Here is a 14,947-nt window from a genome sequence, read left to right on the forward strand (position 1 = left end):
AAGTCGCCTTCTCAGGGCGGCGGCGCACTGGCGAGCTGACTTGAAGGAGTAGCTTCGCCACGGCCTCGTCTTCAGTCGGCGGCACCGGTGGGTCCACCGGCTGTTTGCCTTGCACGCTCCCAGACGGCGGCGGAGGCGGCGGTGGCGGCACATCTGCGTCCGGCATGGAGGCCTCGCCGCCCTCCCTCTCCATGATGGGGTTCTCGCCGCCGGCTTACCCAGTCTGCCCCGTGAACTCCGGAGGCGATGGCGCAGAGTTCAACGGGATGATGAACACCGCCGATTGGCGGTGCGCGCCCTCCTCAGCTTGCCGCCTTGCCGTGACGGCGGCCTCGGCCTCCTCCAGTTTTTTCTGGGCGGAGGCCTCCGCCTTCTCGGCCCCCGCCTTCTCCAGGCGGGTGGCCTCTTCCTCCTCGCGCTTCTCCTGCGCGTTCCGCTCCGTCGCCTCCTGGAGGTCGGCGGCGAGGTCAATTCGCCGAGTGGTGGCAGATGTCTCCGCCGACCCCATGACGGAGGCGGCGGCAACCCTCTCAAGAGTGAGGGGAGCCCTGAAGCGGGGGAAGCATGGAAATGACTTAGACAAGACCAACAAAGAGAAAATAAAGACAAGAGGCGGAGGCTCTTACGCAGAGACCAGCAGCGGCTTCTTCACTTCCCTACGGAAGTGGTTGGCTTTCGCGGCCACCTCTTCACGCTTGGTCGCAGCGGCCGCTCCCTTGAACTTCTTTGACCGGCCACCAAGCGTACTCGGCCGGGCCCGGCGCTTCTTCGCACCGCCTTGACCATCCAAGACGGCGGAGGAACTCGCGCTTGGCTGGCCAACCTTTGGCTGGTGGCGCGGGGCGACTTCCCCCTCGGCGTCGTCATCAGGCCAGTCGGCAAAGGTGGCCGAAGGCTTGAAGCCGCCTGCCTCTCCTCCTCCTCCTCCTTCGGCGTCGGCCCCCATCGCTGCCGCCCCCAAGTCAGGGTCGTCGATGTCGCTCTCCGCTCGGTCAGGGACGAACTGATGGGCCGGTCCCGTGGTGCCGGCCGAAGGCTGGACGAGGGGGTTCTCATGCAAAAGTTAAAAAGGTCAGACTGGACAAGTCGGATTCGGCTGCAAAAGAAACAGAAGAAGAAGAGAGACGACTTACAACAGGTGGGGGGTTGGCGCGTGAGTACGACTCCTTGCCGAACCGCCAATCCGCCATGAGACCATAGTTCACGATGTAGTTCACCGTGTCTGCCACCTCCGCGTGGGGCATGTCCTTAGAGCACATCCGACTCAGGTCCCGGTGGCCGCTCATCTGGCAGATCAGGTGAGGTCGGCCTTGGAGTGGGAGGACTCGGCGCGCCATGAAGGCGGCCAGCAAGTCGGCCCCGGTCAAGCCCTCTGACTGCGTCAGCACTCGGAGTCGCACGACGGTGGCGGCGCCAGCAGGAGACAGCGTCCTGGCTCGGTGGGACCAGCTGGGGAGCCTTCCAGCCGGCGCGCCGGCTTCGTAAGCCGGCAGATTGACCCAGTCACCTTCTGGGGCGACGTTCTTCACATAAAAGTAGGACCGCTGCCACATCTTCACCGACTTAATTAGGGCGATGGTGGGAAACGGATTGTCGGCCCCCGATCTCCGCATCGCGATGAATGCACCGCACTGGGCTGGCACGCCGGCGACGTGCGTGCCGAGCTTGGACTGGAAGAACTCCCCCCATAGCTCGATGGTGGGGAGAACGCCGAGGAAGCCTTCGCATAGGGTGGCGAAGGCAGCCAGCAACACCACCGTGTTCGGAGTAAGGTGGTGCGGCAGGAGCCCGTGAAACTCCAAGAAGGAGCGGAAGAAACCGCTCGCTGGCCGCCCCAGGCCGCGCATAAGATGCGAGCGGAATATGAACCGCTCGCCCTCCTCCGGCGCCGGCGACACTTCCCCCGCCGGCGTGGAGCGGGCCCGCACTAGGCCCTCGCCGGGGAGCCGACGCGTCTTGCGAAGGAAATCGATGTGGTCGTCGTCAACCTCGGAGCCGTCCCACACGCCGGAGCGCACGACAGGAGGCGCGACGGCGGAGGAAGAGCTTATCACTGCGGTCGTGGCGTGGTTCGACGCAGCGGCGGCGAGAGGAAGAAGAAGCAAGAGGGAGCGAAAGGGAGTAGGGAGAGTGGGCGCGTGTGCTTCACTGCCCCCTCCCCCCGCCTACTTATAGGCTCGTGGGCTGAGAAGCCGATGGGGTGGTCGTGGGATTAACTACGCCCAGGACCCCACGACCCCCACGATTTACCACACGAAGTTACTGCGTGCAGTTATGACGTGGGAACCCCAACCGTCCGCATGGCCACAACGGATCCGTTCGCATGCCGAGGCGCGGTAGTGGCGGGCCCCGCCTGTAGGCCTGTCCCGTCGCGCGCATGGGTGGGCAGACTGGCCCCGCCACGTGGTGCGTCGCGACGGGTCCGCAACGGGCGGCAGCCTGGAAGCTTAACAGGCACGCCGCCTGGATCCCGTTACGACGTTCAAACTCTTTGAGGGCAAGTCGGCTTTCTGCGAGTCCGGCTCGAGCTAGTCGGCCTGAAGGAAGACGGCGAGCAAGGCCCAGATTCAACCACCAGAGGGAAGAAACTTTTGAGGCTCCTCGACATGTTGCCCTCGGTGCCTCACCAGCTTCGGGGACTACAGTCGGAGTAATGGGCCACGGGTAGGCTAACCCGAGCCCTAAACCTTTCAAGACATCGGGCGAGCTGCGCCCCTCAAGACCCCAGGACAAAGAGCCGCCTTCTGAGAGTCGGCAGCAAGGCCGCCGACTACCCACTCGCGGCCGAGTCCCGGGGACGACTTTGAGATGAGCCGACTCTTTAACTGGCGACTTCCAGAGAAGCCGGCTATGGGTAGTCGGCCCGCAACTCCAACCACCCCATGCCCTCGTAAGGAGGGACGGGACGGGGAGTGGCCACAGTAAGGTCCACTCCGCCCCCTTTTCCAAGGGCAGGCATGGCCATAGTGCGCCGAACCGACGGAGATCTCTGTCCGGCGCAGCACTGTTGCCATGCAAGCCTTGACATCAGCCCCAGTGGGCGGAACCCTGTACCCACGATGGCCTGTCTATACGACCCAAAGACGGCGGGTCCCACCAGTCAGCGGGAGTCCAGAAGACGGCAAGAGTGCCACCAGTCGGACCCGGTGGGAGTCGGCCCCCAGGAGTCGGCCAGCCCCTCCCACGGGCCCCGCACGCCATTAACCAGACAAGATGAGGAATGGCAACAGTGATCGCCCGTCATGCGGCGGTACTGTTGCCACGACCCCACGACCAAGCCTGCGTCATTAGAAGCACGACTACAGTAATCTGTAGCCGGCAAGACCCGCCTGCGGCGGACACGGCCTGTCGGCCCCATACCGAGCCAGTCGGAGGGGCCCACCAGTCGGCGGGCCCCAGCAGTCGGCGGAGAAGACGGCGCCAGAGAGACAGACGGCTGGGACCCGCGCCCAGCCGGATTACCATTGTACCCCCGGGGGATAGGCCTATATAAACCCCCCGGGGCGCCCATGCGAAGGGGTTCGAATCCATTAGCACTAGACTAGATCATATAGGAAGGAGAGAGCTAGCCTTGCCTTCTCCTACCTCCGGGAAACAGCTCAAGGAGCAACCTTGTACACACTTTGCCATAGTGATCATGCGGAGACCCTGCAGAGCAGCAGTAGGGGTGTTATCTCCACGGAGAGCCCCGAAGCTGGGTAAGATTCACCGGCGTGCATGTCTTCGCCTTATCCCGTTTCCAGGCACCGGCGATGTTCTACTTGCCCCCACCATGATAAGCCATCCCTTGGCATATGTCGCACCCAACCCCCGACATTCTCCTTGTTGTACAAGTTGACATGACACATCAAAGCAGTGCACTCGATTTTCTCCACTATTTAGCAGATCAGTGTGCAAACCTCAATCACCAAGATGACAGGTAGGGCCAGAAGTTATTTTAATCAGAAAAAATGCTTGGAGATGGCCTCTTGGCATGGAGGCGACTCCAATGATTTTATGCTTAGAGGCATGGTCTGTAGTGTATGGCACCGACTTCTAATGCTTTAGAGGCAGCATCCCTAACATACACGGTACCCTAGGCAATGTTACTCCTCCTCCATAGCGGGTGGTATAAGGGCATCCACAATGTATGCCAAATTGGTGGTGCCAAATCCTAAAATAGCTTTTGGCATCGGTTTGATCCATTATGGAGGGTGGTGCTAAATTGAAGAAAGTGGGAACTGATGCTTCTATGTTAGCCAATGTCAAATTAGCCCAAGGCAAAATTTGGTGCCGATGCCACATCCCGTTTAATACATGAATTTGGCAGCATCACACTGTGGATGCTCTAACCGGCCCTAAAAATGGAGAGTAACTTTACACTAGTAACATAGTACTACACGCTATCGTAGACTATGTTACTACCTCCTGTACACATGAAACTTCCAAGCGAGCGTTCGGGTTGCGCTTGATGACCCACAAGTATAGGGGATCAATAAGTAAGAGTTTCATGGTGAAGTGTCATGTAGTTGACATTCACATAACACCACTATGGGAATCACAACATATACATCATCGCAATATCGAACGAATACCAAATTCACATGATTACTTATGCCAAGATTCCACCCATGTCCTCAAGAACAAAAGCAACTACTCACAAATCATATTCATGTTCAAGATCAGAGGGGTATTGAATGACATAATGGATCAGAACATATAATCTTCCACCAAATAAACCAACTAGCATCAACTACAAGATGTAATCGACACTACTAGCAACCCACAGGTACCAATATGAGGTTTCATACAAAGATTGAATACAAGAGATGAACTAGGGTTTGAGATGAGATTGTGCTGATGAAGATGTTGATGAAGATTGGTCCTCCCACGATGAGAGGGTTGTTGGTGATGACGATGACTTTGATTTCCCAGTGTCCCAGGTGGAATCGCTCCGCTGGAGAACAAAAGTGTTCCTGCCCAAGTTCCGCTTCAAGACGGCGGCGCTCTGTCATGAAATTCTTCTCCTTATTTTTTCTAGGGCAAATGGGCTTATATACCAGAAGATGGGCACCAGAGGATGGTTAGGGGCCCCACAATACACCAGGGCGGGCACCTGGGTGTCCCCCTCTGGTACTTCTTTGCTCCAGTATTTTTTATTTATTCCAAAATAATTCTTCGTAAAATTTCAGCTCATTTGGAGATGTGCATAATAGGTATCTCCGACATAGCTTTTTTAGGTCCAGAATTCCAGCTGCCGACAATCTCTCTCTTCATGTATATCTTGCATACTAAGAGACAAAAGGCATTAGAATTGCTCTACAAAGTATTATATTGATTAAAAAAGCTATAAATAACAGTAGTAATACATGATGCAAAATGGACGTATCACGCTTGGCTCTTCGCCTCTTCGGGAAGTCGAATAATGATGGTACTACTACAGTATGCTTCTAGCCATCTGACACCGACTGAACTGATACATGTCCACCGCATGCGGGAGGGAGAACATGTAGCAAAAGCTTCTCCTCGCCCTGCGAGCGACCATGCTCATGGGCGAGGGAGAGGGTGTTGTAATCAAGCTTCTCCTTGTTGTATGGTTTGACACAACACATCAAAGCAGTGCACTCGAGTATTTCAAAAGTTTGTGTTTACCGATGCATTAATTACAATGCATGCATGCATGCATGCATGCTGTGAGTTTCCTTTTGATCCTTGCATGTGTTGATTTAATGCACTTTAAAGTATGAATATGTGATGGTAAAACTTTCTAAGACTACCCACAGTGGGAGTAAACATAGATGGTAACATCATATATATCTAGGAAAAATAGATGATGTGGCAAGTAATTAATGAAGAAAAAGAGGCATGAGGTAGTATGAGGCTGATTGTAGTGGGGAGTATCATATAGTAGTATCATGCATATAATACTAGTGTATAATACTACTTCAATAATGCATAGTATCATAGGTTAGTATATCTTATGTTTCCTTATTAATTGTCATGCATGACACAAAGTAGTACATGTGACAACCTGGTTTTTGCCCATTTCTCTCTGTCTCATTTTTAGTTGGTTTGGATTTGAATTTGAAATTTTGAATCACTTCAGATGGACTTAAACACTTGGGTACCACCTTGAATTTCACCCAAGTGACTTATTTCTCTCTCTAGCCATCATTTCTTCTCTGATCCATCTCAAAATAATATTATGAATAATTTTTCTTAAATGAAAAAATATTCATTTTCCCTCTAAAACCCTAACTAGCCCATTGTGTTTCAAAGCAACCCCAATTTTTCTTGCCCACAAAAATCTGAGAAAATTCCCAAATATTCTTTGAACCCTAGGGCACCTTCTTGAGCAAAAATATTGCATCACTTTGGAATATTTTTGCTATAGAAAATATTTTCTGTTCGGGACAGAAATGGTAGTTTCTACATCAACGACCATTTTAATTGCTCAAATGTGGCTGAATTTTGTTGTGCATCACTACCCTCGTAGATGATTGCTAACCTCCAAAGCTTAGCTCCCAACTCTTAGTATTTTGACCTCAGTAAGTGCTCAAAGTTACTGTCCAGAAACTTACCAGGAAGTTAAAATCCATCTTACTGCGCCTGAGCTCAACTCAAAGTGTTGTAACCACTCAAACCAAAAAGGACTACGCGCCAAACATGAAGTTTAGGCTTAGCGCGGCCTGATGTCATAGTTCACGCGGTGACCGCGTTCGTCCAGGCGTGCTGGCATGTGGCCGACGTGCTCTGCGACGCGCCCGAGCCTCTGTTTCTCGCGTGCTCTCTTCCCCACCTGCCGCGCCTTCCCAAACTTCGCCACGATCATTGTCCCGACCCCCTTAACTCCCTCCTGGCGCTCGCCGACGCCGGAGCTCACCGCAGCGAGCACGGACGCGGTCCGGCCAACCCAACAATGTGTTGCGCACTGTGTTCGTCGCTACCCCTTGCTCCTGTGCTCGTCTCCGCTCACCCACAGTGCCCGCTTGAGCTGCGTCGCCTTCCCCCTCGCTCACTGATGCCGTTCGTCACCGGGCGCCGTGTCCAGGTGTCCTCCGGCGGAGCCCGAACCCCTCACCTCGCTCGGCTATAAATACAGCCCTTCCCAGTCTCCTCGAGCATCATCCACTCCTCACACACCCTCCACAAACCAGTAGAAGGCCATAGCCCGGCCGGGCAGGCCGCGGGCCGCCATCCCCGAGCTTGAGCTCGTCGGCGATCCCCTCGGATCGTCTCAGCAGCTCCAGCCCTTCCAGGCTCGGGCCACCCTTCCGGGGCCTCTGCCGGGCCTCGATGGTGCCGTTCCGCCTGGTTGGAGCCCCTGGTGCTGCCTCTGGTCACCGTCATCTCCAACTCCGGCGACCTCTGCTTTCTGTCACCGTTGGAGAGGCCATTTCCGACGCCGTCCGACCACCCCTAGCTAACCTACGGGTACGGGCAGGTGCGCCTTTGTCCCCTCTTTTGATCCATCCCTCTAGCTCGGGCCAAGGAGCCCTCCTCGTCGGCGTGTGCTCTGACGGAGCCTCGCCGCCCTTTGTTTTCCTCTCCCCTCCCTCTCAGCCACTCTAGTCGCGCCCGAAGCGGTACGAGTGGTGGCGTATAATATGAGAAAGAGACCTGGGGCCGTAGGTTTCTCTAGTGGCTTCTCTCGAGAAAAATAGCAAACAGTGGGTAAATGAATTACTATTGGGTAATTGATAGAACTTCAAATAATCATGACGATATCTAGGCAATGATCATTGTGTAGGCATCACGTCCAAGATTAGTAGACCGTCTCATGCCCGCATCTACTACTATTACTCCACGCATCGACCGCTATCCAGCATGCATCTAGTGTATTAAGTTCATGGAGAAATAGAGTAATGCAATAAGAACAATGACATGATGTAGACAAGATATATTTATGTAGAAATACACCCCATCGTTGTGACGCCCAGATATTTAAGCTACAGTAATTCCCTGTTAATGCTGCCACATCACCACGGTTACTGTTGTTAATCTCGCGTTAGTTCAAAATGATTCAAATTTGAGTTAAAGGCAAACCACAAAAGTTTTCAAACAATAAAAGTAAAATGTTCGGGTTGTGCCAAATAATGCGTAGGTAATTATGGTGCAGAAACCACACTTTATATATAATGCTTAAATACTCTAAAGTGATTAAAATAGTAGTTAAAATGATTAAATAAATGCCTTTGATATTTTACAAAATACTAATCTAATTTATATAGGGGTTTAAAGTTTTTGTAGCAGAGGTATAATTAGTGCTACTAATTTAGGTACAACTTTTATGTTTTATAAAAAAATTAAATAAAACACTAAAGGGAAAATAAATAAATAAAAAGAAATTATAAAGCAAAAAGAAAACCAAAAATATCCCCCCCGCTGGGCCTCGTCCCAGCTGGCCATCAGGCCAACCAGGCCGGCCCATCTAGCTACCATCCCCTTCCTCCTGTTCACAGGGGGGATCGTGGCAGAGATCCCCCGGCTGTAGCCGAGGCATGTTATCGTGGCAACCATCCGCCCTCCCCCACAGCGCCTACTTGACGCTCCGAGCCCCTTCATCGAACCCTAGCGTGCTCGTTCCCCTCCCTACTCCCCTCGTTCACCCCTCTCCCTCTCTGTCTCGTTCGCCCGAGCGCGGTCGCCGACGTACCGCCGTCGATCCCGCGGCCACCAGCCACCCCGCGCCGCCTGGAGACGTCCAGGAGGACTACCGCCGCCTGCTGGTTCCTCCACACCGATGAGCTGGAGCCGGAGGTCCACCTCGACGACGCCCGCGACACTTCTTCCCCTACGGCCGTGGACACCTCCCTGATAATTGCGTCGCCGTATCGCCATCACCAACGCCTATCCGGTCCACCCCGACCCTCCCCGAGTGCGTCAATGGTCTCGCAGTGAGCAACTCCTCCGAATCCATCCTTCCCCCGCTTCGATTCGATCGCCATTTGCCGTCCCCGGGCACATCCGAGCTCGTGCATACACGTACATACATGCGTACGTGAGTTGCTGCTGCTTAACTGCCATCTGTTGCTGCTGCGTACTGCTACCAGCGCACGCCTGCCCTGGCCTCGCCTCCGCTTGCAGCTGCTCGCCGGCCATCGCCTAGCGCTGCCTTGCTGCCGCCCGCCACCTAGCGCCACCCCTGTTGCTGCCTTTTGTTTCTGCCGCTGCTTAGCTGCTGCCCTTTGTTGCTTAGCTGCTTAGCTTCTGCCGATGCTGCTATTGTTAGCTGCTACCGTTGTTGTGCGCTACTTGCTGCTGCTAATGGCCACGACGGCCTTGCTGTGTGCGTGGGTGTGCACAGCCACCAGTGGCCGGGCGTGCAAATTAGATAAGGGACTAATTGGTAGTACTACTAGTTATGTTAGTTGCTACACTATGACATATGGGCCCCATTTGATTAAGTTATTTTTTTTATTAGATTAGATATAGCTTTATGACAGGTGGGCCTCCCTCTAATAAGCCTATTAACTGTTAAAATATTCCAAAGTATGACAATTGGGTCCCGCAGGACCTTTGACCGGTCAACCGTGGACCAGTCAGCCGCTGAGTTAGCAGTTGACTGGACCCACTGGTCAGCCTCACTGGTGCACTGCACCAGGTGCATGTACTTTCTAACTACTGATTTTCGAAATTAAAAATAAGTAAGAAAATCTAGAAAATCATTTTAAACTTTGAAATATCATAAAAAGCAAACCCTAGCTTGGATGAAAATGTTTTCTATATGAAAGTTGCTCAAAACGACGAGATGAATCCGAATATGCAGTCCATTTGTCTGCCACACGTCCCTACCATTGCGAACATGCAACAATCCTCCTCCGGTTCACTTGTCCAGAAACGCCGAACACCAGGGATACTTTCCCATATGTTTTCCTCTTTCGCCGGTATCACCTATCCCTGCGTTAGCTCACCCCTGGCACCGCGTATTGCCTTATTATTTATTTGTGATGCTTTGTTTTCTCCGTATTTACTATTTCTTCCCCCTTCTTCTTCGATAGACCCCGAGACCGGCGTTGATGCCACTGAGTATGACTACGGTGTTGACGACCCCTCCTCCTAGCTAGAGCAATCAGGCAAGCCCCCCTTGATCACCAGATATCGCCTATTCGTTCTCTCTACTGCTTGCATTAGAGTAGTGTAGCATGTTACTGCTTTCGGTTAATCCTATTCTGCTGCATAACCTGTTACTGCTGTTGTTACCTTTACTTGCAATCCTAAATGCTTAGTATAGGTTGCTAGTACTCCATCAGTGGCCCTACATTCTTGTCCGTCTGCCATGCTATACTATCGGGCCGTGATCACTCGGGAGGTGATCACGGGTATATACTATCATACATAATGTATGATACTTGTGGTGACTAAAGTCGGGTCGGCTCGTAGAGTACCCGCGAGCGATTCACGGATTGGGGGCTGAAAGGACCTTTGTCCCGACGGCCCTCTGGGTGGATCTTTGTGGCGGAGCGACATGGCAGGTTGAGACCACCTGGGTGAGAGGTGGGCCTGGCCCTGGTCGGCCTTCGTGGTTACTTTAAAATAACACGCTTAACAAGATCTTGGTATTTGATCTGAGTTGGGTCGTTGACTTTATATGCACTAACCGCCACGTGGGACAAGATATGGGCAACCGGCGTCGTGGTACCAGCCGAAGCTCTTTTTGACGTCAGCGACTGAGAGGCGCGCGCTGATGACCCACAAGTATAGGGGGTCTATCATAGTCCTTTCGATAAGTAAGAGTGTCGAACCCAACGAGGAGCAGAAGGAAATGATAAGTGGTTTTTAGCAAGGTATTCTCTGCAAACACTAAAATTATAGGTAACAGATAGTTTTGTGATAGGATAATTTGTAACGAGAAACAAGTAACAAAAGTAAATGAAGTGTAGCAAGGTGGCCCAATCCTTTTTGTAGCAAAGGACAAACCTGGACAAACTCTTATATAGAGAAAAGTGCTCCCGAGGACACATGGGAATTATCGTCAAGCTAGTTTTCATCACGTTTATATGATTCGCGTTCGGTACTTTGATAATTTAATATGTGGGTGGACCAGTGCTTGGGTGCTGCCCTTAATTGGACAAGCAATCCACTTATGATTAACTCCTATTGCAAGCATCCACAACTACAAAAGAAGTATTAAGGTAAACCTAACCATAGCAGGAAACATATGGATCCAAATCAGCCCCTTACGAAGCAACGCATAAACTAGGGTTTAAGCTTCTATCACTCTAGCAACCCATCATCTACTTATTACTTCCCAATGCCTTCCTCTAGGCCCAAACAATGGTGAAGTGTCATGTTGTCAACGTTCACATGACACCACTAGAGGAGAGACAACATACATCTCATCAAAATATCGAACGAATACCAAATTCCCATGACTACAAATAGCAAGACTTCTCCCATGTCCTCAGGAACAAATGTGACTACTCACAAAGCATATTCATGTTCATAATCAGAGGAGTATTAATATGCATAAAGGATCTGAACATATGATCTTCCACCAAATAAACCAACTAGCATCAACTACAAGGAGTAATCAACACTACTAGCAACCCACAGGTACCAATCTCAGACTTAGAGACAAGAATTGGATACAAGAGATGAACTAGGGTTTGAGAGGAGATGGTGCTGGTGAAGATGTTGATGGAGATTGGCCCCCTCCCGATGAGAGGAGCGTTGGTGATGATGATGGCGATGATTTCCCCCTCCCGGAGGGAAGTGTCCCCGGCAGAACAGCTCCGCCGGAGCCCTAGATTGGTTCCGCCAAGGTTCCGCCTCGTGGCGGCGGAGTCTCATCCCGAAAGCTTGCTTGTTATTTTTCTTCGAAGAAAGACTTCATATAGCAGAAGATGGACACTGGTGGGCCACCAGGGGACCCATGAGGCAGGGGGGCGCACCCAGGGGGTAGGGCGCGCCCCCACACTTGTGGCCAGGGTGTGGGCCCCCTTTGGTATTTTTTCCGCTCAATATTTTTTATTATTTCCAAAAATAACTTTCGTGGAGTTTCAGGACTTTTGGAGTTGTGCAGAATAGGTCTCTAATATTTGCTCCTTTTCCAGCCCAGAATTCCAGCTGCCGGCATTGTCCCTGTTCATTTAAACCTTGTAAAATAAGAGAGAATAGGCATAAGTATTGTGACATAATGTGTAATAACATCCCATAATGCAATAAATATCGATATAAAAGCATGATGCAAAATGAACGTATCAACTCCCCCAAGCTTAGACCTCGTTTGTCCTCAAGCGGAAGCCGATAACGATAAATATGTCCACATGTTTAGAGGTAGAGGTGTCGATAAAATAAAATACGAACATGAGGGCATCATGATTATTCTTATAACAGCATCATATATGGATATTGTCATATGATTTCTTATGCTCAAGTAATAATCTATTCTCAATGCAAAGTATGAATCAGAAACTTTATTGAGAACTAACAAACTATAATCTCAGTCATTGAAGCAATTGCAATTTATCATAACTTCAGAAAGAGTCTATGTCAGAGCTTTTTAGCAAGTCCACGTACTCAACTATCATTTAGTCTTTCACAATTGCTAACACTCACGCAATACTTGTGGTTACGGAGTTTCAATCGGACACAGAGAAAGATAGGGGCTTATAGTTTCGCCTCCCAACCTTTTACCTTAAGGTTAATGTCAACAATAATAGCTCATGCTAACTTACATCCAATTAGATATATCTATTAGGATCTTTCCAACACACTGTGCCTGCCAAAAGGATAAAATGTAAAAATAAAAGGTGAAGATCACCATGACTCTTGCATAAGGTAGAATATAATAATAAAAGATAGGCCCTTCGCAGAGGGAAGCAGAGGTTGCCATGCACTTTCAGGGTTGGATGCACAAAATCTTAATGCGAAAGAACATCACTTTATATTGCCACTTGTGATATGAACCTTTATTATGCAGTCCGTCGTTTTTATTTCTTCCACATCACAAGATCGTATAAAGCTTATTTTCTCCTCACTAATCAATCATACATATTTAGAGATCAATTTTTATTGCTTGCACCGATGACAACTTACTTGAAGGATCTTACTCAATCCATAGGTAGATATGGTGGACTCTCATGGCAAAACTAGGTTTAAGGGTATTTGGAAGCACAAGTAGTATCTCTACTTGGTGCAAAGAATTTGGCTAGCATGAGGGGGAAAGACAATCTCAACATGTTGGATGATCCTTGACACTATACTTTATCTCAGATATAAGAAAACTTAACCCATTACGTTGTCTTCCTTGTCCAACATCAACTCTTTAGCATGCCATATTTTAGTGAGTGCTCCCAATCATAAAAGATGTCCAAGATAGTATATTTATATGTGAAACCTCTCTTTCTTTATTACTTCCTATTAATTGCAACGATGACCAAAGCTATGTTTGTCAACTCTCAACAACTTTTAATCATCATACTCTTTCTATGTGAAGTCATTACTCTCCATAAGGTCAATATGATCTCTTTGTTTCTTTTTATTATTTTGTTTTGTTTTATTCACTCAAGATCATGGCAAAATAATCAAGCCCTTGACCCAGCACTAATCTTTATTATATAGCTCACGAACTCGATTACATAGAGGGATCATAAAACAAAACTCAAAACTAAATCATGCCAAATTTTTTTATTCTACTAGATCAAGATACTACTAAAATGATCGAACTAAGAAAAACGGTAAAGATAGAGATGTGATGGTGATACGGTACCGGGGCACCTCCCCCAAGCTTGGCGGATGCCAAGGGGAGTGCCCATACCCACGTGATTATGTCTCCTTCTTCAGAGATGGTGATGAGATATTCTTAGCGATGATGCCCCTCAGGATACGATTCTCCTCCTCGAGCTTATTGACTTGCTGCTTGAGGTCAATTATTTCCTTACGAAGCTTTCCTGTAACGGCCAGAGCTCCTTGCACCCAAGGGTGTTGCATAGCTGCGGGAGAACAAGTGACACTATTCTTCATATTTTCATAAGAAAGAAATCTAACATTGGAAGGGATAACCGAGTTTGGAATAGCCGAGCTCTGTAGTTCCCCCATTGTGAATCCAGCTTGGAAGCGAGAAGTGTCCTCCTGATCCTCCTCCATGGCGTCTACCCTCTTCAAATCAGTCTCCATCTCTTCCTCCGTTGCTGGCCCAAAGTGGTCAGCATCGCTGTTTGTGCTTGATCTCGATGCCAGATGAGACACCCGGCTCTCCCCGACTGACTCTTGAGAAGACATCTTGCTCTAATCTGCAGCAGCAATAGGTCGAAACAAAAATAGAGGATATTTGCGTGATACCGGAGTCAAAACCTTCGGGAGATTATATAATGAATTTTTACCGACCAAAATACGTAACATGCAAGAAAACGGAGTCCGGAGAGCGCACAAGGTGCCCACGAGGCAGGGGGCGCGCCCAGGGGGTAGGGCGCGCCCTCCACCCTCGTGGAGACCTCATGTCCTTCCCGGACTGCTTCTTATTTTTCTAATTTTCTAAATATTCCAAAACAGAGAAAAATTGCTATTAGAACTGTTTTGGAGTCGGTTTACTTACCGTACCACATACCTATTCCTTTTCGGAGTCTGAAACATTCCGGAAAGTTCCCTTATGTATTCCTCCGGGGTTACGGTTTCAATAACATTGGTTTCAACATTTATAGGATTACCTAAGATATAATGTTTGATTCTTTGACCGTTCACCACCTTCGGATTTGTGCCTTCGAAGTTGTTGATTTTTATGGCACCGGAATGATAGACCTCCTTGATAACGTAAGGACCTTCCCATTTAGAGAGAAGTTTTCTTGCAAAAAATCTTAAACGAGAGTTGTATAACAATACATAATCACCTACATTAAACTCATGCTTTTGTATTCTTTTGTCATGCCATCTTTTAACTTTTTCTTTAAACAACTTGGCATTTTCATAAGCTTGGGTTCTCCATTCATCAAGTGAGCTGATGTCAAATAACCTCTTCTCACAGGCA

This window comes from Triticum urartu, chromosome 7 (assembly GCF_003073215.2).
Source record: "Triticum urartu cultivar G1812 chromosome 7, Tu2.1, whole genome shotgun sequence".
Classification (NCBI taxonomy): Eukaryota; Viridiplantae; Streptophyta; class Magnoliopsida; order Poales; family Poaceae; genus Triticum; species Triticum urartu.